The sequence below is a fragment of the Notolabrus celidotus genome, chromosome 14 (assembly GCF_009762535.1).
Source record: "Notolabrus celidotus isolate fNotCel1 chromosome 14, fNotCel1.pri, whole genome shotgun sequence".
NCBI lineage: Eukaryota > Metazoa > Chordata > Actinopteri > Labriformes > Labridae > Notolabrus > Notolabrus celidotus.
Window position 1 is genome coordinate 31,464,438 of NC_048285.1, and position 24,635 is coordinate 31,489,072.

Sequence of the window (24,635 nt, forward strand, 5' to 3'; positions counted from 1 at the left end):
TTTGCCTTCAAAAAGCCTCTTCGGAATCCAGCAGGTGACGTAACTGAGACTATGTCCTTATTTTATTCAGTCTATTATGAATGCAAATAGCTGAAGGGCTAATTTAACTTAAATTAAAAGTAAAAGGTCTAATCTGCTATATCTTGAAGTTGAAATAAAGCTTTAAGAGGATACAGATAGTCATGTCCTGAAACACAGATGAAGGGATCCACAGACACAGTTCCACTCTCTGATTATATTCAACATGACACACAAAGTCCAGAAGAGAAAAGTATAAAAGCCAATTAACATCAGTGATGTGAATGAATGTGATTCAGTGAGGAGAGAAACTGGCAGTGAACCTGCTCAGAGTGGAAAGGAAAGATCATTTGAGCACCTGGCAGACACGGGAGAGTCAAGTTCTTCCTCGTTCTCACTATTAATAGTTTGAATAAATAATAAAGTCAACAGAAAAACAGGGATTGGAGTAAATATGTGAATGTGCAGCTTCTACCAGGTCCTTTTTCCATATAATTTACACCTTTATAGACTCCTGGTTACAAATAAGTTATTTATTTTTAGAGTATTTATCTTCAAAGTTTGCTTCTGACTCACTGGAACCTCAAATCAGACACACGCAAAGGAGAATCCAGCTTTGAATGAATGAAAGGGAGAAATTTAAGAAGAAAACTTTGAGAAAAAGTTCAATTAAATGCTTCATTTAATCGATAGAGACTCAGATCTGTTTATCATACAGCAATTATAACAAAGAAGAATAAGAAGGAGACGTCATAGGAGACGAGATGATGCTGCCAGCCGACCAATCACAGGGTTTGCGGTCTGTGCTGCTTCAATGCATCGTTACGTTTTGGGGGAGGAGCACGTCAGGCTACATGTGTACCCAGGCAACCCCCCAGACCCCCTACCTGACCCTGTGAAGCTACCTTGGGATTCTTGAAAAGAAAGAAAGGAATAGGCTTCTCCTTGGGAACAGGTCTGGGTGGATCTATGGCGTAGGCTATGGTGTCCATTCGACGCAGAAGTACTGACCAGGCTTTAGCGGGCACAGATGTGAGATCAGCAAACGTCCAAGCTCTGAGACGGAGAGCTGAATGAGGACAGAAATATCAACATCAATATTCCTGCAGAAGTCCGGTTCACGGACACAAATTTACCCTAATGGTTTGAGGGTTCGATTCCAGCCTGTGCCCCCCTTCCTGCAGGTCAGTTCCCCACTCTCTCTGGGTTTCCTACCCTGTCCACTGTCCTCTCCTCTATAAATAAAGGTGTAAAAGCCCCTTCCAAGAAAAGAAGGAGTCCTGTTCACCTTGTCGAACATTACCTTCAATAGAAATCAGTTTAATGTGAAATACTAAAACGACTTGAATCCTCATCTCTCTCTTTTTTAAAGAGATTTCACTTTCACACTGTAGAGCCGGCTGCAGATCGGAGCCTGGAGGCGGGACGGTGGGCGTAATGAGCGGGACATTTCAGAAGTCGACTCAGTGTTACTGTGCCAGCGAGGCTGGTAAGGAGAGACAGAGGAAAATGAAGTGTATCAATGGGGAAAGTGTCCTGCAGCAGGTACAGGTGAGGTAGAACAGGTCCACTTCAGTTCATTTCCACAGTGAAAACACGAGGCCAGAGAGAGCCAGAGGGTACAGTGAGTGCAGCTACATCCTCAGACTGTTTCCCTGAAAACATCCGCCCCATGAATCACACATCTTATTTACCGAGCGCCCCCTCCTCCACCCCTGTACCTCCATCCCACCTCCTCTGCTCACCCCACCCGTCTCCTCCTCCGTCTCCTCTCACACGCCCAGAGAGAGGAGGGCTCTTTAAGGCTCGTCGCTGACCGCCGAGGTTCACGAATAAACCGCTGAGACTCAAAGAGCCCTGTGACTTCTGAACGGGAAAATAAAAAACTATACGGATAAATAAGCTTCTGTGGCTTTAAGTTATTTTTAGTCCACTAATTTAGACCATTCCTCTCCTTCTGTAAGTGCATTACAAGTATCAGTTTAACATAAACACTTCACATAATCATTACATCTTTTCTGTTCTCATGTTTAATAAATGGTTTCATTTCTTTTACAAATTAGTTTATAAAAAGTTAGAGATCTCAGGAACATTGAGGTGTGATAAAACTGCCCTGCTTTAACTACAGATTAAAAGTGTCTCTATGAATCAAGGCCCTGTTTCTGTTTGTCCAATCTGCAGGTGACACCGTGCACATTTCTACAAATATTTTAACATGATTTAAACTGGCAACAGTGATGCACCAAAATATTCATCTATGCACCAAGAGAAGGCAGGAGGAAGACGATTTTCAGCAGGAGTAAGGACGATGATTTCAGTGTTGCCAACAAGTGACTTTGTTGCTATATCTAGTGAGTTTTCAGACCCCTCTAGTGACTCTTTTTCAAAAAAGAGACAAGCGACAAATCTAGGGACTTTTTCTAGTGTTAAAAGGAGACTTTTGGAGACTGATGTGAAAGCATGCATCGTTCTTACTCAACTCAAAGAGCAGTGGATGCTGCTTGGAGTCCCTCCTCGATGCATTCAGAGCAGGAGGCGTTCATCCCTCAGCATCCAGACTGTGAATGTATCATGCATGTACGAAGACACCGCTGGCTGATCCCGCCTACTGTCTCCTTTTGGTCCAGTTAGATAGTTAATGTAGATTGGATACACAAACATTTTGAACATGTTCTGGTTGAAAAATGTCACGTTTTACTTTGATTTGTTGTAGTCTCCTCAGTCTAGTAGATCCTGGGATCCACTATTTCCCGGGACCTGAGGTGGACCTCCCACATAGACACAATCAGAAAAAAGGCCCAGCAGAGGATGTACTTCCTGCGTCAGCTCAGGAAGTTCAACCTGCCCCAGGAGCTGCTGATCATGTTCTACACCTCCATCATCCAGTCTGTTCTGTGTACCTCCATCACTGTCTGGTTTGGCTCTGCAACCAAACTAGACAAACACAGACTGCAACGGACTATAAGGACTGCAGAAAAAATCATCGGTGTCGACCTGCCCCCCATCCAGGACTTGTACCGGTCCTGGGCCAGGAAACAGGCAGGTAGCATCACTGCTGACCCCTCACACCCTGGACACAAATTCTTCAAACTCCTCCCCTCCGGCAGGCGCTACAGATCACTGTGCGCCAAAACAACCCGCCATAAGAACAGCTTCTTCCCCCAGGCTGTCACTCTGATGAACACTAAACCATAACAGTGTCATACCTGTCAGATAAATACTCTCTGTAAATATACATGTAGATACACAATGCAACAATTCTCAAAGCAGAATTCCATATTTCTATTTTTTGTATTATTTAACTTCTATTTTATAATGTAAAACTACCTCTGCAACTCACCACTGCACTTTATCATATTATTTTAGCCTGTACATATTAGTCAAGCCTATTTGTTGTTTCTTTGTATTTATAGCTAAGGTTATTGTTATTATATTTTCATTTTATTTTTTATTGTAGGTCTTATTCTTATTCTTATTCTTATGCCTTGTACAAAGAGAGCACAGTTTACTAAAGTCAAATTCCTTGTGTGTTCAAGCATACTTGGCGAATAAAGCTGATTCTGTTATAAACATATTTAGGGTGTTTTTTAACCTCTTTTTGTCTCTCCCTCAACGTTACATGTCTCTCCTGCAGCGGCCATTACAATTCAAATTATGCAAATTAAGTGATGACGTCATTTAGCAACTTCTAGCAACTTTCAGGACAGCCAATAGCTACTTACCTCACTGAGGAGTTGGCAACACTGGATGCACTTTTACATCTTTAGAGACACACCTCATACATGTATGTTTTGGTGACAATAACTGAAATTAAAATGTAAAAACGTAATCACAAAGTCTATATTTTCAAGTCTTTTTAGACTGTTTTTCCCATAAATCAACTTTCCGAACATCCTCAAAAGCTTTGCGGTTTAATTCCATGTCTAGAAGTCGAATCTTTTATTCAGATTTCGTGGTTGATGGCAGCCCGACTGATCACTGATGTCAGCAACTTGATGCTACAAGAGAGAAGTCATTGAGGAGTAAATTGATCTGTGCAGCACTTTGGTCAACCCCGGTTGTTTTAAACGTGCTCTATAAATAAAGTTTGAGTTGAGTTGAGTAAACAAACTGGTTTCATGTAAAGCTTGATTTAATGCCACATTGGTTTGATTCTTCTAATCCAGCTTTTGAAAAGTAGAGAATAAGAACTGCCATATTTTGAGGATACTGAACCTTTAACACAGCAGTCTTATTCATTCAAGTTCTCTGGAATAATGTCACACACAGGTTTTTAGTGAATATAAGCGTCTACTTTAATAAAGTCCGACATAAAGGGCTTCAAACGTTAAAAGTTTTCCTGATTATTTCACAGAAACCAGTCGCCGTCACTAAAAGCGCGGCCTAAAAATATCACTTCCTCTCGGTAAATCCTCCTCACCTCTCACACATACCAGAGCGCACGCTGCAATTAAAGTGCATTTAATTTTAGTCTCATCTGGCATGTTAGCCGTACAAAGGTAGCAGTGTTAGCTAGAGGCCAGGGAGAGAGAGAGAGAGAGAGAGAGAGAGAGAGAGAGAGAGAGAGAGAGAGAGAGGGAACACATGCAGGTATTTATAGGGAAGAAAGTAGAGAGCGGGGACGCAGGGAGGAGTCTGGATCTGAAGGGGGAACGAGAGTGGCGGAGAGGTGAGGTAAAGGGAGAACAGAGAGCATCAGATGTGTTGGATTCATTAGTCTAAAAGTGGTACGAGGAGGGGAGCAAACAAAGTCTGAGTGATATAATCCCAGTTTCGAGGAAGTCATGAGGACATCGTTCATCAAAGAGTCAAGATGATTTGTTTTTGATGTTGTTGCACATCTTTAACCAACAATATCTTTGATGCACAACATTTTGAAGTCCCATTCCAAATGTTTTTATGATGTTGACACTCCAGGTTGAGATTTTTTTCTGTTTAATTTGATCCAACATGAAACGCAGACTCTTTGAACACATCATTTGATGTTTTTACACCTGCATCTATGACTTTTTTTGCAGTTTGAAACAACATTTATTAGGGGTGACCCCAAATAGTGGAATATTCAACGATTCGTTCTAACGAGCCTTAGTCCACTGCCAATCTCATAGTCGAATATTTGCATATGAAATGTGGATCATTCCATTCAAACCATGGGGGTGCTCAATGTCTAATTTTACATTATTTTCCTGTTTCCCGTAAAAATAGTGTCTCATTTATCCTATTTTGATATAAATATAGACTTATTGAATGTAATTCTGAGAACAGCTCTTGAAGTGTTAAATCTCCTTAAAGTGGTAATTAAATCTCCCCTGGTAATTAAAGGTGGACTCTCCCATTTAGCGGGACCTGTGGAGCAGACGTACCTCAGCTGGTCTTTAAATCTTTCTACGTTCATGGCAGCTCAAAATGTCAGGAAATAAAACTTCAGTTGATCCTAAAAACTAGTGATGAAGATGAGGAGCAGCTTCATGAAGAGGGCTGTGAGATCAAGGATTACCGGACCACACGAAAACTGTACGGGGCCAAAAGAACCAGGAGGGATACCCAAAGCTGTCTGAAGCCTCAAAAACAATCCACAGCATCCCATCCACCTCCACACCATCAGAGAGGATATTCTCAAAGACAGGATTTACAGTCAACAAAGACAGGAGCGCTCTTCTGCCCGTACACACGATGGTTTTCCTCACGTACAATTTGAAAAGACTCAAGCGGACAAAGACGCGATGAAAGACTGTTTTAAAAGGTTCTGTTAAGAGATTTAAAAACCCTTTAGCTGGTTCAGGTTTGATTTTGAACATTATAAACATGTTCAGCCTTAATTTGGACAGACTACCCTCTGCAGTGCTGCTCTCTGCTGTGTGAACACTGTTTAAATATCTCCTGATTCCTTTCTCTATAGTGGAGCGTTGTTCCATGTGTTAACATTTACACATCATGATCTTTCAGGTTGAAGTGGCAAACCTCTGACATCTGCTTCATGTAACTGACAAATCTAATGTGTATTTTCCTTACATCTATCAGCCAATCTTTGTGTTTATGAATGACATAAGCTCTGTAGAAGGGGCGAAAGCTGAAGCCCACGCAGCAGAACGTACTGAGGCTACAGTCTTGGTTGCTGGCTCGACTCCTGGCTAGACCCTCTGCTATGAGTCGTCGCCGGATCTCCCCACCTTCAGCTGGTGCCTAAAAAAGTATTGAGTTCACAAAATCAAACATATGACTCCCAAGTCTCACATTGCATCACGACTCTAAAAACAGTAAAATGTCACCCCAGGGCTTGAAAGTCATTTTTTGTGCATGCTCTGAGTCAGTCTTTCAAACAACAACCTCTAGTCTGCAGTTTATTCTCTTCCTATACACCCTGTACCTTCTCTACCTTCCCCCTCCCTCTCTCTGTTCATTGTTCCAGGTTCAGGTGCTGCTCGGTGGGTTAATGGTTAACTCGGGCTCGGCTCGGGTGCACGGCGAGGGGGGGAGGCGGGCGGCCATGAAGGAACGGTGACATTTCACTGCCATTATTCATCCGTGCTTTGTTCCTGCTGCGCTGAGGAGTGTTTGCTCTGGGATGGAGTGCAGGGCGGAGGGATGCTGAGATGGAGGGATGAATGGGGCAGGGTGTGGAGGAGGAGGGGGAGGAGGGGATGATGGGGGGGTTTGAGAGGTGAAGAAGTCACGGGGTTAAAGTGTGAGGCACCTATGAGGAGAGGATAAGAGAGACAAAGGCCTCTGTGTTTCTGCCTCACTATCTCGACCCTAATCCTCGTGATCTTTTCTCTTTCTTGTTTTCTTTTTTAAGTCTTTGTTTTCTACTTTTTTTTAATGTTCTTTCTCTCTCAAACACACACACTCACACACACATGAAGGGCCCACACACGCTCACATACACGACACGCTCTCCCCAGCTGTTTACATGGTGTGTTTGCACAATATGGTGTCTCGGAGGAGGAGAGCGGTGAAGGAGGGGCAGGGATGTTAACCTCACTCACGGATGTTCCCTCTCTCTCCAAACTGAAGCAGATAACCTCGTCAGCTGCTCGCTTTTATTGTTCCATGATTGTCACAGTCGTCCTGAGTGGACCTCTGATTGTTGCTATATCAGGATGTGTGTTATATATTCATCATGTAATAAAAGCCTGAAATGTGCTGATTTGTTATTCTCTTACTAATATGGAAGAACACTGGATATAGAAAGTCCAGCAGCAGAGCGTGAGGGAACAGTTATCTATGAATAGAAACCTGCTTTATGGGATGTTTGCTAAACATTACATCATGGAGAATGTGGGCTCAACCAAAATGACTTTATATGACAGCAAAATTAACTATGATGGCTTTTCTTAATCCAATCCCTGAAATCATTTAGGTTACCGTGAAAATAAACATCTCAGCTCAATGACGAGCATTCACCTCACTGAGGAGAAAAGACCTTCAGACTAATCAAAGGATGATTATGTGATGAAAGGATATTCAGATATTGTTTGCAGCCTTTTACTAAATAACTATATTTCACTGTGAAGGGACCCTGTGTAGTTTTTCATTAGTTTGGCTCTGGAGTTTTTTCTTTAAGTTGTTTTTTTATTGTCTTTATTTGATAGGCAGCTGAAGAGAGGCAGAAAATGTGGGGAGTAGAGGGCGAGGAGATGACATACAGCAAAGGGCTGCAGCCAGGAGTCAAACCAGCAACCGCTGACACACGACTTTAGCCTCTGTGCATGGGGTGCATGCTCAAGGGGCTGTGCACTAAACACATGACTCCAATTTCATGGCACTTCTCAGCATCATTTACTGCTACCAGGTTACATAAGTTGTCCTGGGACACTTCCCCTTCCTTTGCAGTGACCATACAGCCAGTTTGAAATGCTCTGTGTGCTTCATATTTGCTTTCTTTAACTTGCATTTGAAAAATAAACTGTAAAAAACAACTGATAAAGATCGTGTCGTAGCATTAGCAGCAGCACTAAACCGGAAAAGTGTACCTCAAAATTAATACAGACTTACAGACTTCCACCATTGTTGTTGACATCAGAAGCCCCACCCTGTCTTGATTCTGATTGGTCAGTGATGAAGGGGTGGCACTGGCGAGTGCAGCTGTTATATCAAAGATAGCCATCGACATATTTCTTATCACTCTTGCATCAAATAATCAAACTGTGAATTGCATTGCATGCAGGAAGTTGCATCCAGATATAAACAGTGTAAGAGTTTTTCATTCTTAAGGTGTCTTGATTTAGTTTCATCCACAGGTCTGTGAGGATTCTCAAACTTCAAAACAGTTCTCCACCAGCTTTTGTGACGCGGTTGCCCGCTGACATCAGTCTGTTTAGCTGCACCTGTATGCTTAGCTTGCAGGTGGTACGTCGGACTCAGGGTACTTTGGTGATATTGATACCTTTGAAACAAAGTGCATGCTGCTTTTGACTCCTCAAATGAGATGCCTGGGTGTTTTATGAAGTGAAATGTGCCGTTCAATCTGAGAAATGTGATGAAATCTGTCTCAAAGTGAAGATTTTAAGTTTGAAACATGAAAATAAAGGGGTCGCACATTAGCAGACTTTAGAAGTGCTGTTGGAGGGGCATCGCTAAACCTGCTTCATACAAATCCCTATACACAATAAGATTAAATAAGAAATAAGGAACATTATTATAAACATCCCTCATCATGGATTCACCCAAACTTCATCTTCAGACTCAAAACAAGCTGCTCACACACACACACACACACACACACACACACACACACACACATTTATGGTACGCTCGTCTGGTTATGAGTCATTGCATGTATTATGTTGTGTGTGTGTCTGTATACAGTGGGTATATTCCTAGTTAGATCATTCAAACACACACACACACACACACAAACACACACACACACACACACACACAGGTCGTGCAGAACAATGGCTGGCTTTGACAGAGGCGGGCTTTCAGAGGAGATGGGCTGGATCTATTGTCTGCTCTGTTTACTCACAGACTCACCTGGCACTGAGCTAATAACACCGGCTCTATCTGTCAGTGCAGGGGACGGGGGTCTCAGCCCACACACACACTAACACACACTAACACACACACACAGTTATAAACACTGAGAGGGACACACAGTTAAAGTACAGTTACATGTTAATCTGCATGAAACATTAAACATAAATCACACAGAGGGATGGAAAGATAGTGATACGGGTGTTTTGTTATTATATATCTTATGTGTGTGCGTGTGTGTGGATGTGTGTGTGTGTCTCCAGTCACACCTGGGTGTCCCGGGAGGGTCCAAGTAAAGGGGAGGGTTTATGGAAGCGAAGGGGGGGTGCTCTTTCAGGTTTTTACCACTATGCAAACACACACACTCACACACACACACACAGGGGCCACAGTTGATGGTTTTGATGGGATCAGTTGGAAGCCCCAGAGTGACCCTGCCCCAACCCCACCCTTGTTTGATCGACAGGGGTGAGAGAAGAGGGGTGTGTGTGTGAGAGAGAGAGAGAGAGAGAGAGAGAGGGTGGGTAGTTGAGTGTGAACAGTTCAGGAGTTTGTACGTAATTGAAGACAAAAATCAAGATCCTTCAAAAAATAGTTTGGGAAATAAAAACGTTGAGACTTTCTCAGCTTACACAGAATTTCAGGAAACAATAACCCGGCTTCAGTGTCCCAAATCTCCTGACATCACTGATCTGGATCACATTCAGTTAATAAATGTCACTGTTTACCTCTGACTGGGTTTACACGTGACGTGTTAGGTGAGTGACCCAAGAAAGCCAGTGCATTATATACGACCAAGTCTTTATTCTCAGGAAAAATCCCTGGATGCACCGAGTTAGTGTCATGTTTTCCATCCCTGAGCAGTCATTTGTCTGTTACAGGAGTAGGCAGAGCTAACTCAGATACTACTGTGTACAAATGTAATTTAAACGGAAGGCAAATATTGATTCAATCCTGGATTTCTTGTTGTTTTTATGCAAGAGATTCTGTTTCTCTTCCCTGTTCTGCAAAAAGATGTCACTCAAGTTTCACAAAAGTTCAGTATAAGAGGAGCTAAGGTGAATAAATGAAGGATGCATTAATTCTAACTTTATTTCTAATAATAATCTGTACATGTTTCATCCCTCATGTCTGCTGATTTAACCTCACATCTGAAACTAGGCTGAACACACATTAGTTTTCCACGTGCATCAGGGCAGCTGTTCCAGAGGTCTTATTTGTCTCACATACGTTAATGTCAGACATTCAGACTCGTGTCAGTGTTTCTCTAGTTCACTTTCAGGTCTCAAGGCCTGACAGCAGTCACAGCAGTCAGAAACAGGGCCAAGCTCCGCTGATAAACCTTTTTTTTTGTTGTTTTTCGGCTCAGGCTTGGCCGCCTGCCAGCCGATAACAACACGGGGCATACCTGCTGCATTAATGATTGCTCAGCCCTGCCTCCTGCGCCGCCTGCTTCTTTATTCTAACGTAGGTTTTTATCATTTAGAGGCTGAGCTGAAACTAAATCTTATCAGGGAAAGGCATGAAATCTATGTCTGGCTTTAAGAAATGATAGCACAGGAGAAAATGTTGGCCTCCCTTTATAACTCTTTAAATCCCCTCAGAAGTGACTCTGCTCTGAGCTTTAAAGACGGAGGAGTACCAGACCGAGTCAAGCGAGTCCTCATTAACATGGAACAGTTCAGTGGAGAGACAGTAATGGAGGGAGGGTCTTTATCCACAGAGGCATCTGTCACAGCGGGCTGCACGCCACTGCTCACCTAACTACCTGTGAGTGCATACATGCTGCTGCAGGCTCCATGTGACATAATGCATCCTGAGTCTGCCATGAGGAGGTCTTCAGATCTCAGACAACACCGTCCAGGATTAACTGAATGTGTCTCTAAAAGCTGCTTCATGTTTTTACCTAAGTGGCAACCTCCGGTCTAAGAATATGAATCCAATGCGGAAGTGCTAAAAACTGCAGTTCATCGAGGATCCACTTGAGGAAGGCGGGAACACTGTAGCTGTTGGCGAGGAGGCTCAAAGCCCGCCTCTTTACATCACAATCGCTCGACAGCAGCAATATGGCTCCCACCGACTACTGGCCTCAAAACAGTGCTTCAGAAACAGACGGGTGACGTCACGGATACTACGTCCATTATTTATACAGTCTATGTTTTTAACCAAATACAGCAAATACACCGTCTGTCATTTGAATATGTTCACTTAAAGTAATGTCCTACTTTTTAAGGACAGAGTGAGTTCCTTATTGCCTCCTGTACCGGGCAGGAAAGCTGAGGACAGACTGTGTCAGCAGAACCGACATGTACCAGGATGCATAAAGGCAGCGGCAGCAGCAGCAGCAGCCTCGCCCTGTTCTGCTCTACTCCAATAATTACATCTGATAAGCCAAGTGAGCCAAAACACTGCAAACATCCTCTGCACCCATAATTTAGGATGTGGATTGAGGTCTGTGTGCATTTTCACACCACAAAGTGGACTCAGAGGAATACAGATAAGCTTTAACATTTTCCTGTACGAACACCTGTGTGGTCCACTGGAAAGTGAGCTGTCAGTCCAAACAGCCTTCCCTTATTTTGCTGTTTTTCTTCAGCAGAGTAATCCAGCTTAAATAAATATGACTGAATACACAAGTCAGCCAAAACAAAGCAGCATCCTCTGCTTTCAGAATTTAGGATGTCCTCCTCAGTGATTGTGGTGTAGTATCAAAGTTATTTAAATAGAAAAAAATGTAGGTAGAGGCTACATATCCAAGCTCAAACACAACAAACCTAACCTGCATGGATAGATAAGTCAAAGAGTCTGCAACATTTCCCCTTTTGTAAGATCTAGAGTGAGAAATCTGGTGTCCCTAAGCCAAGAAATTCACAGTAAAGCTTCATGCAGTTAGAGGTGATAAAGTAGAATCCAGCTAACAGTTGTGTAAATGGAAAGTGTGAGACCTCAGAGCCTGCAGATAGACAGGTGAGTTATTGATGCAGCACTGCACCATCAGTGGGATGGATAAGTCCTGTGCTGCTGCAGGGTCAGTGTGGAGAAAGTCAGAACTACATCTCCTGATCAGAGTCTGAATTCATGTGCAGGAAAAGAAGATTTGATTATAACAAAGGAAAAAGGTAAAGTTACTTGAGACTGTGACAGTAGATTGATATTTTTCTCTTCCTGTGTTGTTGTTTTTGATTTTATGTATATCAGTAACATCGACACGGTGTGAGCGTAGCATCTGAGTCTGAGCCGTGGGTCGGGCAGTGACCTGGGGGTTGTCTGGGCTGGATAAAAGGAAGTCCTGGTTAATGTGTAACTGTGGCGATGTGGCCTGGCGCTACAGGTGGGGTGGGTGGGGGTTGGCTGGGATTCACACTGATAAGAGGGGAAAGGCAGGGTGCGTTTTGAGGGGGGGGGGGGGGGGGGGGGGCAACGAAACACATAAAGCCTGGAGCTTTATCCACACTTCAATATGTCAGTGTTACTATTTATTAGGTGGTGTCAAAGAAGTTAGGGAAGTGAATCGGCATTGTGAGACCACAAAGGAGGTGTCAGAACTTTTTAACTCACCAAACTGAGGTTTTAAAAATCACAATCAAGAGAGAGCAAGGCCTGATTTAACTGAAAACATGATACATGTATAACCCAGCTGTGTTGAATACTGGATTCTGATTGGTCCAAACACCAAAACAACAGCGATTGATTCTCAATAGTAAAAGAGATAGAAGGGACGACCTGATCACACACTAAATCAAATCTATCCATGGAATAGGTTTCATCACATTCCTCTTCTGCCTGTTAACACTGTGGTACAAATGGTAGACTGGAATGGAATAGATCAAAGCAGAATAGAATGGAATGGAACAGAATAGATCAAAGCAGAATGGAATAGAACAGAACAGATCAAAGCAGAATGGAATAGAACAGAATAGATCAAAGCAGAATGGAATGGAACAGAATAGATCAAAGCAGAATGGAATGGAACAGAATAGATCAAAGCAGAATGGAATACAACAGAATAGATCAAAGCAGAATGGAATAGAACAGAACAGATCAAAGCAGAATGGAATGGAACAGAATAGATCAAAGCAGAATGGAATACAACAGAATAGATCAAAGCATAATAGAATGTAATAGAACAGAATAGATCAAAGCAGAATGGAATAGAACAGAACAGATCAAAGCAGAATGGAATGGAACAGAATAGATCAAAGCCGAATGGAATGGAACAGAATAGATCAAAGCAGAATGGAATGGAATGGAACAGAATAGATCAAAGCAGAATGGAATAGAACAGAATAGATCAAAGCAGAATGGAATAGAACAGAACAGATCAAATCAGAATGGAATGGAACAGAACAGATCAAAGCAGAATGGAATGGAACAGAATAGATCAAAGCAGAATGGAATGGAACAGAATAGATCAAAGCAGAATAGAATAGAACAGAATAGATCAAAGCAGAATGGAATAGAACAGAATAGATCAAAGCAGAATGGAATAGAACAGAATAGATCAAAGCAGAATGGAATACAACAGGTTAGATCAAAGCAGAATGGAATGGAACAGAAGAGATCAAAGCAGAATGGAATGGAACAGAATAGATCAAAGCAGAATGGAATGGAATGGAATAGATCAAAGCTAAATAGAACATAATGCTTCAATGCTTGAGCTTGGATAGCTGGGTAATAAGCAGGATCATGTAAATTTTATGGAGGGTGTTGCAAATTAGAATCCAGACCATGTGAGCAAGAGCTCAGGATGTTTACAGCTGGGTTCAAAATAAAAGATTTTGGTCTGAACAGCTCATTTCTCTCTGGGACACAATGTATGGGGGGTACATTTTTTATGTAACACATTATTTTTGAAGATATTAAGCTGTTAGTGAGGAGGCTAAAGGTCTGCCTCAACTCCGCTGCTTTGCTTCATATTAGGTCGACCGAAAGTTAGGGTGAATCAGCATTTCCAATATGGCTGCCAACGATAGGCTTCAAAACTAGGCTTCATGCGCCACTCCTTTATACAGTCTATGGATGTGACGTGGTGGGGGTCTTGTATCGCCCTGAAAGGCATGATCAAAAACTCTGATGAAATGTTACCTACTCTAGCTTTGACAAGTTTCACATCAGTGCTGTACCATTTTACACCTTTTAATTGTAGAGGAGTTTAGAAAGGTTGTAGGAGGCAGTAAGAGTATCAGTTCTGATATTGATAGCAATAGTTTTATCTCTCAGAGGTAAAAAAAAAATAACCCAATCGCAGTTCAGTTCATTAAAGCAGAGTTTGTAATTACAGTACAAAGACTGACATTAACCAGCTGGACTAACAGCAGGATTTACAGCAGTGTTTCAGCTGCTGCTTTATTGATCTCAAAGAGGGAAATTCCTTCTCCTGCTGAAATACTGTAAGTGATGTAACACACAGACCAATCAGAGTGCAGATCAGAAATCAAGGGTCACTGTGGAGGAGCATCAACACACTCATCTATACGTTATGAAAACCAGAGAGAAGGTTTCAAAGCCTGAAATATTAAAAACAATCCTTCATTAATGAATCTGCAGGCAGATATCAGAGGAGTCTGGTGTGCTGAGCGGCTGAATGAGGAGGTGATTTAGTGCTTTCAGAGAAGTTTAGAGAGAGCTGATAAGACCCCCCGATACTGACCTAAAAGAGGCTGCCATGACGACCAATTCCACCTTTAACCCCAGCACTTAAGCTTCACTTCCTCATTCTGGACACGAGATGAAAGAGGGACTTACTTTAGATTTACATCAGGAGTCCATTCAAACAGGTGAGGAGTCAGGACAGAGAGATCTGAATAGACTGACAAACAGCACGGTTCACTCTGCAGAGTTTATATCTGATGTCTATAAAGAAACCATCTTCACTTTAATTCTGATAGATGCTGATCTGAATCTGCAGGTCTCTGGTTTTCATTCTTTAAAAGAGTTTACTCAGTTAAGCAGATTTTAATGACACAAATTCCTCCCTTCATTCAGACCGAACTGCAGCCTGTCATCTGAAACCCTCAGTGTCCAAATCTTGTTTGTCCAAACCGCAGAATCTCCTCCGTCTTAAACAGCTTTGCTCCTGCTCTCTGTTTTTCTTGTGTCTTAGCCGGACAAAAGCACGTTTTAACCACAACAATGCGGGAGGAAATCCTCTGCTTTCATGGTCAGGGTGTAAAGTTTGGGGTCGAAGCTTTAAGAGTTAAACTAATGAGGATAGAAAGATACACCTCCTCCCTCTTCTTCTCCCCCTCCTCCTTCACCTCTTCCTCCCACACAGACCTGGTTCGACCGGACTGGGTAATCAGTTACCTGCTCTATCTGACCTGCACTACCCACTGAGCTGCTAACACACACACACACACACATGCATGCATGCACACAAAGCCCCCAAAGTCCACTTGAAAAGTCAGCCCATGTCGACAGCAGTGAGTAAAAGCTTTCGGGTCTCCGTGTGTTTCATCTGGACTCAGACGGTATCGTAGAAACTGTCAACACTAAGTGCTGAAGGAGGACTCTCCACACGACTCTGTTTGAGATGTTTGAAAGTGTTTCTAACGAAAGGGTTCAACCAACAAACTTTGAAGCATGCCATCAAATAAAAAAAAATTGATCTTGAAAAAAGCATTTGAGGCTAAAACAGACCGAGCATCAGGACGGTCAATGATTGGTTTGTCAAATCCCTGCAACCCAAAACACACAAAACACAGATAACCCTATCTTTCAATATGTTTTTGGTTCAGTATGTAACTGGGTGACATGTTGACGAGTAGCTGTGACACAATTTCAAAGATCACATAATGAAATGTACATCACAGCTTTTCAAACTTCTTCCTTCTATAGATTTTCTTTTCTTAAAGGTTCAGATCTTAACTCGCCGACAGAATCTAGTGCATTTCTTGATTACGTGCAAACATGCCCTCCAATTCCTAAATGCTCCATTCATTGATAAACCACCTCAAGCATCTTACAACTCAACAAACCACCTCCCAAAGAGACCCCGGCTGCATCCCTGCTGCTGGGACGAGAAGGATGCACCCGGTGTATCCTCGATGGCAAAGTAGGACACTTTGGTCAGAGGTTTTGAAATGAGACCTCCTTCAATGCACTGATGTGATGCAATCAGCCTCCAAAGGACGCAGCCCCTGAATTGAAACACAGCTCCAGTCTTACTGCGTGTTCTGAATCAAAGCTTTCCACCTGGCAGAGACTTCCAAAAAAAACAACACAAGCAGATATGATGCAGGCAATAAGAGACGCCTTTAAGTTGTTTTTGATTCATGGGGAGTTTTGGAGCATCGTCAGTGCACCCTGGTTTATTCAGTCTTTTTTTCCCATTATATTTAGGACAGGACGCAGGAGAAAGAGGGGGATTGCATGTGGCAAAGGGCTGCAGGTTGGATTCAAACCCTTCTCACTGTATAGCTGTAGCCTCTATACATGGGGCACACAATTTAACCACTGAGCTAAAGTGGTGCCCCCGGTTTAGACTTTCTTTTATAACAGTGAGACAGAAAATGCTCCACACATCTACAGATGGCAGAAATACAAACATTAATTGAAGTGCATCTTTGTGAACTCTTATAAAATGATAAAATTGACTTAGATGAATATATAAAAATCATTGGAAAGATCAGGATGACACTGAAAGACACTCACATGTGTGTCTTAATACAAGGGGAGTCAAAAACTGAAGAAGTGTTTGGGCTGTGTGATGCACAAACAGTCAGTACCTAAAGTTAACTCGTTACAGCAGAGCTTTGACTGCAAACAAACATCTCTGCACTTCACAAAGACCTCACCTCACCTGGAATAAAAGCATCAGAAATTCATCTAGCTGCACATTAACTCTCCTCACTACTCGTCTATCTGCCTCTCGACATGCTGACGCTCAACAGTCCAAAATGTAATCATCTGAAAATGTCCGACATGACCCAGGAAGAGTTTTTAACAACCTGTCCTCAACATTTTGAGAGTCTAACTCCCTCACACATCAGTCTCTGACCCTGTGACCAGTATCTGGGCCATCTCTCAGCCTTCACCTGAACAGTCTGTTCTCTTTTCTCACCATTGTCACCTACATACCTCCCCCACACGCAGGTCACCAAGTCCAGCTGTGACTCACGGCGAGGGAGGGGGGGACAGAGTGAACTGGCTTACTGACAAAATCAATTCCTGGTAGTTTTATTTTCCCCCAATTCATTCATGACGGGGGTTTAAAGTCAGCTCCAATCATCAATATCATGAGAGTCATCCAGATCATAGATTCAATGTGTCATACAGGGAGGAAGCTCAATGCAACAGTGTTTATTTGGTTAGTTTAATGCTGTATGTATTCAAAGGTTGAGCGTGTATCAGTGTTAAGTGGATGTAGTGGAGCTGTTCATTACAGCTGAGCAGAGGTATGTAAGAGGTTCATAAAAAGTTATCACACTGCAGAAAGTTGAGCAACTCCAACCTGAAGGAATGTTTTGTTGTGGCTCGCTGCACCTCCAGAGCTAGGCGTGGTCCAGGTACTCCGCGTGCGTGTGTGTGTGTGTGTGAGTGTGTGTGTGTGATAGTACATGTGTGCTTGTTAGGTCAGATGTTGTAATCGTAGCCTTTAGGGACAACAGTTTGGAAAGTGACAACATTTCTCCTGACCCAAACTTTTTCTCAGAGCTGTTTTTTAGGAACTTTTTCAGCGTTTATGTTCAGAGGAAGATTTATTCACAGGTTTGTTTTATTAATAATCTAGAGTTCAGGACTCCTCAGACACAATCTACCTTTCCGCTGAGCCTGATAAGAAGTCAAACAGTCTCCATCAGTCAGTCAGTCAGTCAGTCAGTTGGGTGTCGACTGGTTTGCCGCTGCCTGAGCAGACGTCGCTCCACTTCCTCCTCTACATCCTTTAACTGCACAGACGACTGGCTCTCCTAAGATCCTGGAAGCTCTGGGCGCGTGGGTGTGTGCAGGTGTGTGTGTGTGTGTGTGTGTGTGTGTGTGTGTGTGTGTGTGTGTGTGTGTGTGTAAGAGAGAGAGAGAGAGAGAGAGAGAGAGAGAGAGGGAGGGAGGGAGGGAGAGCAGAGAGAGAGAGCCTGTAAAAGAACAAAGGATCAATAGTGACTGATGAAGCTGAGTGCAGAGCAGGAGGACGTGAGTCATTTCAGAACATCAGGTACAAACCTGTGTGTGTGTGTGCATGTGTGTGTGTGTGTGTGTGTGTGTGTGTGTGTGTGTGTGTGTGTGTGTGTGTGTGTGTGTTATAAAATACACTTTAAACAGTACTGTATCTATATCAGACTGTTCTTACAGTGGATCTGTGTCTCATGGGGCAGAAATTCAAGTTTATTGAGAGAGGACGACACAACAGGACGTGTATTGTTTAGTGAATAAAAGAGAGAAATCAGCTTCATTAATGCATATTAAAAAAAAGTGAAAATATGAGGGCTGTCAGCATTAAAGCATGAATTGCAATTAAGATCTTTTATTAAATGCTGTTTCGTCCCTTTCACAGCCTCGTTAAACTCCTGCAGTGTCTTCCTGCTTCCTTCTGGGATGGAAAATAACACCACGATGCTTCTGAACGACACATTTCACCTTGAAAACTCCCACACACTTCCATCACACCAAGTTAAAACATCACTCAACTCAACTCAACTCAACTTTATTTATATAGCACCTTTCATACATAGAAACATGTAGCCCAAAGTGCTTCACAGAGTAACAGACAGTAAGAAAACAACAGCAATGGTAGAATTATAGAAGGCATGAAAAAAGAAGAAATACTTAAAAAAGAAAAGAAAATCAACACAGTAAAATTAATAAAATAAGTAAGAGTGGAAATAAAAGTTCAAAATAAGGTAGAGTTAACGAGATCAGGTGAACACAATAAATAAATAAGATAAATAAATACATGTTAAAACAATGGTTTAGATAATAATGATAAAAATAATAAAAATGATGATAAAATAATAAAATAATAATAAAAATAATAATAATAATGATACTGATAATGCAGTCCAGGGCTAAAATAAATTACTCCACATTAAAAGCTAGATTAAAAAGGTAAGTCTTAAGGAGGGAGGGAGAAGTACTCTGAGTCTGAGCTTCCACCTACGAGCTAAACATACAGGTACAGATAATCTGAATGATGTAAGCCAGTTACTGCATCACAAAGGAACCATTACGAAATATGTGAGTCTCCATAGATGTGTGGACTCACTGCAGGTCAGTCAATATTGTAGGAGACTCAGGTTTAGAGGATGTCCTCAGGTTGGCATGTGTTGCAGGAATTTTGAACATGTGATTAAAAATGAGCTGAATCAGGATTAACTATTGAAACTGAATACTTAATATCCATCACAGTTTCAATAAACAAACAAAACAGGACATCCTGAAGTGTCCCAACAGAACGAATCCATAAAAGATTCATCAGATTATCAGAGCAGCAAATCCACAAAATGAGGAGCAGGAACTGGAGTTTTTTTAATTAAATAGAATAATGATTTTTTGTCTGTTGAATCAAACTTTCAAATCAACTTTTGTTTCAAATATAACAAAAAGATTATTTCCATTTCTAGAGATCCTATTGTTTCTTTAAATTAAATAATTAACCTTTATCCCTCTTTGAGCCTTGATCCTCTCGTAGCGCTCTGCTGCCTGTTCCAAGGTCTAGACTGAAAACTAGAGGTGACGAGAGCTTTGCTGTTAGGCCACCTACACTTTGGACCAGCCTGCCAGAGGAGATCAGACCAGCAGAGTCAGTCCTTCATTTAATCCACTGCTCAACACAGATCTTTACATTAAAGCTTTGATTCTGTGATTTCAGTTTCAGGTTTCATTTGTCAGTTTTACTGACCTCTTTTTATTTATAATGCCAACCTCCTCACCCCTCTCACCAAACCCAAGCACCGAACCTGGGGGGGGCAGGGCCTTCTCTGTCGCTGCCCCCACCCTCTGGAACTCTCTCCCCCAACACCTCAGACTCTCTCCCTGACTCACCACATTCAAATCCGGACTCAAAACCCATCTATGTAGAAAAGCTTTCAATGTACAATTGATTTTAAATGATGTCTCTGTGTTTTTATTTATCTACTCTAATTCTTTGAATATCTAGTGTATAATTTAATTTGTGTAAAGCGTCTTGGAGAAACTTTTAAAGAGCTTTTATAAATAAAATGTATTATTATTATTAGTAGTAGTAGTAGTAGTATTAGTATTGTTATTATAATCTTACATGAAGCACTTTGTTCCCTGTATTAAAAAGTGCTATACAAATAAAAGTATGATGATGATGATAAAGTCAAAATTAGAGGAATCTGGTCATCATACGCATCGTGGTCGCATCGGTCAAAAATTAAGAGGTTTATTTTTGTAGTTAAAGAGGAACACAGCAGAGAGAGTTTGCTGAATCTCTTCTTTGAGTGACTTAAATCATTAATTTGTAATATTTTCAGATTATCAAATAAATGATTAATAACAAACAATTTCAGAACTTTAGTTTCAAAAATGCAAGAGATAAAAACAGCGGTCTTAATTGAATGAATATTTTAGTTTTCTAAGAGGGTTTGCTCGCATAGATCAGGGAGGAGAACATGTGATTACTGCAAAAAACAAGGTTTCAGTGAACGCCACCTTCAAAATAAAAGAGACAAAAATCAGAAGGACAAAGAAGACAGCTGAAGAGATGGGGATGTTAATCTGCAGGCTTGACTTGAAGGATTAAATGTGTCTCTGTGTTCAGGTCTTCAGTCTGGATGACAAAGCGTCTATAAAACCGCTCTGCCATTGTCGGGTCAGCGGCTGTTCGCAGCCTGGTTTGATGATGTCAGCGTTTTTATGGCCCAAACAGCCATAAACAGCAGACTTCAGCTTCTCAAACCTTTCCACCAAACTACATGACAGAAAAGAAGCAGGTGGAGATTATTTGCATAATCTAACACATTTCCAGAAAGTCGTGTCATCACCCTGGAATCATTTGTTTGGATTTAGTTTTATTTGGTTAATATGCTCTGGTGAAATTATCTGGAAGTTACAGCTATGTTATTTATTTTAAGTGACAGCAGCTGTTTGGATTCTGACCAAATCAAGATGCTGCTAAGATTTTCAAACCTCTGTTAAAAAGCAGATTATGTGCTGGATTAAATGCAGCACTCTATCCCAGTTAGGGATCTCACATCACACAGACATAACTACACACAGGGAGCAGGAGAGGCTTTAAACCGACAACAGTTAAAGATAACGAAGATGACATATTCAGAGGATTAGTTATTGTGACTTTAAGCAGAACTACCAGTGTTGATAAAAAAACGGGAAGTGTTGTGAGGCACAGTTGAGCTCAGGTATCTGCTCGATGACTCACTGAGTTCAGCCCTGACGCAAGATCACAAGGACACAAACACACCTACAGCAGGACCTCCAGCAGGAAAAGAAGAAACCCTCTGTAGTCTGTTAATCTGCTAACTGCCAACTCCGGCAGGGCGGTTCAGGAGCTCGATTCAAAGATAAAAAGGAAATGGAAGATGTGTCTGTAACAGGTGGAGGAGGGTATCATGTATGATGTTCTTATAACAGCTTAAAGCACATGATGAATACAGTTACAGGTGACTCATTTCAGATCATGAAGTTAGTCACTCAGAAAGTGACTTGTCATGTTTCAATCTACTTAGGAAGAAAAACTCACACGTGTATTTCAAAACAAAGCTGTGTCCATCCTCCTTTTAATGCAACAAGTTTTTGAAATATCACTTTTCAAATAACTGATAAGAGATGACTGATTTCCTTCGCTCACAGGGAGCAGTGAATAAAAGCATCACTAACTCAGAGAGGACAGGAGGGATCTGTACGCTGGAAGTGAAGTACGTCAGCTTTTTATAACCTCACCATAACTCGGCTCTGTTGTTGTAAAAAAATAAAACTGTCTGGGATATTCTGGGCCTGTCTCCAGGGTTACATGCACAGAATACACATGTCACACACCTCAGAGTGGAAATGAACACACATAAAGCTCATCAGGAGTTAAAGTGTGGGATTAAATCTATTCAATTAAAAAGGTGCTCTGCAGGAAGAGTGTTTGTGTTTATACTAACATGTGAGATTTCAGTAAGTCTGACTCTTTCCTTTCGAATCACACGGCAGGTTTCACTTCCAACGAAAGGAAAAATGAACATTCACCACGCCTTCATTAAAGGAACACTCCGCTGTTTTTTTAAAGGGTATCCTCAGACACTCTGTACTGTAAAAACTCTGCTGTATCTGTGCCCAACCATCACTCATGACAGGAACCTGCACAGATCCTAAAGTCTGTCCTTGCACTGTGGCGCCCCCTGTTGATACACTCATCACAACTGCAGCTGCATTTACAGTTCGAGTGAACCATAGAAAAGATGACTCAAACTCAGGGAGCAGGATGTAGTATTTCATAAGGTGATCATAAAATAAACTGATATCAGAGCTTTGATCTCTTTTCTTTATAAGTCACAGTATGAACAGAGCATGTAGATAAATTAAATCCCAATCCAAAAGGCAGTTGTGCAAACTTTGCAATAAGCTAATCTCTGCAATGATCCCAATCTGATGAATGCTTTCATGTGAAGGTTTCCTGCAGGCCGTAAAATCAGATACTACCTGACTTAAATCTATTAAAGCCTCACCTTAATAGTGACTCTTTGGTTTGCAGAGTTCCAAAGAACTAGCTTTTGCACTTTAAAAAAGGGCCCGTTTAAATTAATGAGAGTTTAAATTAATGCACCCTGGTCTTAAAGGTGAAAACATTAAAGATTATTAAATTAACTGCACAAATTAAGAAATACCAGGTAATTCTTTTAGCCTCTGTAAATGCAAATTCATCCACAGCTGTCCAACTTCAGAGAAACGAACTGCTCCCAAAATAACAACACACAAACAGCTCCAGAGGCAGGGTTTGCTCCTGAGTGGTTACCATGCATAACGTCAATGAAAAGATGATTTGTTGGGATGTTTATCCAAACTAAAGTCACAGTAAATTCATGAGACCGCTTTCAAATAGACAAATGAGCACCCACATGTCAGGATGCATGCACATATCCTGTCTGAAGAAGCATCAGATGCCCCATCCTCACATCCAGCATGACAGAATAGAATACTTATCTAAACTACATGATAACCACAGTATACTGCAAAGTTCTAGCAGCACAGGATGTGATATAACAAATCAAATCAGAAACAAACTTGTTAGATAATGTGATAAAGAAAATCTGACCAAAAACATCAACTGAAAATTAGTTTACAAACGCACTGTGTCTCACCTCATTACGCAACTAAATGAGAGGAGGTTCTTTGTCATGTGATGCATCAAAACTGTAACTCCATGTAATTAAGACAAATATGATCACTGTGAAATATACTGCACATGTATGAAATCACGCTGCAAAGTTCAATCTGACAGTTGTTGAAATAAACTTGAATCATGTCTTCAGTGAAGACTGGTTCCAGCATCATCCTGACATAAAAGCTGAACTTCTGGACTCTCTTTAAGGTTTCTGTCTCTCACCTCTTTTCTTGTAGCTGTGCAAACACCTCCAGGATATTGTCCTTCTCGCTTGGCGTGTCAGCTGGTTTCAGAGTGAGGCTCAAAAGAAGCTGAACAAAGAGAGACAGTTTTGTAACTTAGACACTCCAAAACTTTATGTTGATGAAAACTAGATTAACTGCAGGACTTATGAGAAGCGAGGCAGAAGAAATGAAAAAAAATATGATGCATAAAACTGCAAGAAATGAATAGAAATAATTCAATGTCTCATCTTTACATGTGAATATTAGTTCTTTTCAATGTAAGGGAAATAGCCTTCATTCTCATGAGCAAATCAGAAGGAGTTGTTACGGCAAGAGTTACACAAGTTCAACTTGTAAAGACAAATAAAATGTGCTGTGAGGATGTGGAGGTGCCCACAGTGTAACCTAATCCAAACAAACAAAAGAAATACTAAATATACAAAAAATCCAAATAAAGTGAATAAATGACTGGCAAAAAATACATCCCCAAAATCTAACTTAAATTACTTAGAAAAAGAAAAGTTTAGAAATAAAAAACTAAATACAAAAATAAACTACACTACCCATCCTGCTACTATATAGGCTAGTTAGACATGACAACTATTGGAAGTAGCCTACTTTTATAATAAAGTAGAAAAAATAGTAGTAATATAAATAGGGTGATCTTTAATTACCTCAGCCTTATGTACCAAGTACTACAAGTGTAGCACAAACCTGTTCCTTCCAAGTAAAGAGTTTAAATATAGGCCAAGTACATTTAATTTGGTCTTTGTTTTTTTAGAAACTTCAAACTGTTGTTGTGTTTGTCTCCTCTTACCTTTTCTACCTGCACTAGTGAGGAAACAGGAAAGATGTCAGATGCAATTTCAACCTCTTACACTGGACGCCACGTGGGACAAACTGTCTTATATGAACATTTTGATTACACTTCATGTAACTTTGTCATCATGCAACTAATTCAACGTGTAGCAGGTTTGTAGAACTTAAAACAGACTCAGGAGGTCATTTGACTGTCAGGGAGGCGCCATGTGCAGGTGAGTCTACTTCGCAGGTTGGATCAACGCCTCTTTGTTGCGGCCGTGTGTAAACAGCGCCCCCGTGTGGTCAACATTAAATATGACAGCACTCTGCTA

At 41.3% G+C, this 24,635-nt stretch overlaps 1 long non-coding RNA gene across 2 annotated transcripts; it reads right to left on the reverse strand.

Annotated features, from left to right (window-relative positions):
- Window positions 1-720: 720 nt before the first annotated feature.
- LOC117825843 lies at window positions 721-24,563 on the reverse strand. 2 transcript variants are annotated; one of them, XR_004633916.1, is made up of 3 exons: window positions 24,320-24,563; window positions 23,501-23,589; window positions 721-1,087 (listed from the first exon to the last, which is right to left on the reverse strand). It is a non-coding gene; the product is annotated as an uncharacterized LOC117825843 (long non-coding RNA). The 2 variants fall into 2 exon arrangements; XR_004633917.1 differs by lacking the exon at window positions 721-1,087 and adding an exon at window positions 20,322-20,863.
- Between the last annotated feature and the right edge of the window lie 72 nt (window positions 24,564-24,635).